We start from the raw sequence: 2249 nt of genomic DNA, 5'->3' as shown, positions 1-2249 counted from the left end.
ATTTGTATCTCACATTCAACCATAGAGTCTGAATTTATAGCTTTGAGAGCAGCAGGAAAAGAAGCAGAATGACTTAGAAATATGTTACTGGATATAAAGCTGTGGCCACAACCGATGCCAGCTATTTTTCTGTACTGTGATAATGAAGCCACTATGTCTAATGCTTATAGTAAGATCTACAACGGAAAGTGTATACATATAAGCTTAAAAAATGATTATGTTAGACAATTGATCCAAGATGGTATAGTTACCATTCTGTATGTGAAGTCTAACAATAATTTAACGGATCCTTTTACGAAAAGCCTACTTAGGGAGCTTGTAGAAGGTACATCCAAAGGAACGGGGCTGAAACCCTTATAGTCACCAGTAGTGGGAACCCAACCTTATTAATAAGGTTTAATGGGTAATAACAAGCTACTGCTAAGTGATTGTAAAAACATTGAAATTAATAGCCCAAAAGGTGTCAATGTTAACTGTTATGAGTTGAGGATAACTTCTATGAAGTTTTAATAAGGTTTTTATAAAGTAAGAGTATCTACAATAACAGAGATACTAAAGAAGAATCTACCTATATGAATACTGAAATGGTGTCGTTTCTAAACAAGAATTTAGGGTTTATTCTTGTAAGTGTTTATGAATTCAGGATAGAGCACAGGGCCGTAAGAGTGCTACTATGTTAAAGATTTTGATATAGAATCAATCATAGTTGTGCGAGTAGTATTTTCGATTTTAATATTTGTAAGAATTGGTTTAATGCTAAGTCAACCACATTCTACATTACAACTCTGAAATACTTACACTAATTAAAGGTTTAATGCCAAGCCAACCTTTTCGTATACATAACTATGTAGTTAGAGATATTAAGATGTTTATTACAATCTAGTGGGGGATTGTTAGATAGATTGCAATAAAATGAGAGATTAAATAAATATTTTGTTATTTTGGGAAAAGTGTTTTAGTCCCACATCGAAAAACTACAAGAGTTATAAATGGTATTTATTATATTACCTTCTTTATCTCTTGAATTATATCAGAAAAGGGAGACATTCTACGGTGTATATGCGATGACGACGTAGCCGTCCGCACACGCACACGCACGTGCACGTGCGATGTGGACAGTGGGTTGTAGAGACGTTAGTGGTGTACGCACGTGATGAAAGCAATCTGATCTAGTACGTTGATTTTTTTAAAATGATCAGATCCGTTGGATTAGAAGTCAAGGGCCGAGAGAGATCAAGCCCAAAGCAAGGAAGAGTGATGCTGGATGTGTTCTAGTAACGGTCCTCAGAGCATCGCGGAGGAGATGGATGGTGTGGGATTAGAGGCAGGGTAAGAAGAAGAAGCAGAGAAAGGAGCATTCCAGCCCTTTAGTGACCGAAGGTGAGCCCTAATTTTCAACCACAGGTAAGAAAAGAAAGGATTAAGGGGAGTAGCGAGTTGGGCAGGTGGAGGTGGAGCGAGTAGAAGGCACTGTAGATGATTAGATGGGAGGAGGTGGACGAAGGTTGGAGACGCTACCTCTAAAATCATATTACTCCTTGGATAGTTCGATCTTCTGCTGTTGTTTTTGCTTCTTTTTGGGAGCCATTTTTTGGTTCTCTACCAAGAGGTAAGTGAAGAAAGACCTGAAGGACTTCTAAGTTCCAACTGTGAATCTAGTCTACTGTCTAGTGAAGTTAACCCGGGCCGGGCCTGGCCTTTCATGATCATTCTTTTCCCATTTTTTTTCCTTCTCTAATCTCACATGATAAACAAACTATTTCTTCAATTAATACATTAAGATTTATTAATCAACTTTAACATGATCCATGATTTTCAATCTGAATTTAGAACATATATATTAATTAACCCAATTGATGCACAGGCTAATATTTGAGAGATTACCAATTTCTATTCAGTTTAAAACCGTCGGTTTTGCAATACACAAAAAATAAACCTAAAAGAAAACCTATGAAATCAAAATCGGATTATTTTTATATGGTACACTTCTGGTACAGTTCTATTCGATGTTTTACGATCAATTTTGATACCAATATACCGTTCGGATTGCGTTTTGACACCCTTAAATGTAGCAAGGGACCAGAAATCCACAATCCCATACTGTATTATACTTCCCCTTGCATCTCGTACATCCAAAACAATACCTATGCGGTTTTAATTCTCACTCGGTACCCTACCCAGTACCCACAGACTGTTTAGAGAGAAAAGGTTCATGCATTCCCGTGTAGCCAACCACCCCTCTCCCCCTG

This window comes from Telopea speciosissima, chromosome 8 (assembly GCF_018873765.1).
Source record: "Telopea speciosissima isolate NSW1024214 ecotype Mountain lineage chromosome 8, Tspe_v1, whole genome shotgun sequence".
Classification (NCBI taxonomy): Eukaryota; Viridiplantae; Streptophyta; class Magnoliopsida; order Proteales; family Proteaceae; genus Telopea; species Telopea speciosissima.
The sequence above is the reverse complement of the archived record's forward strand: the minus strand, read 5'-3'. Positions refer to the sequence as shown.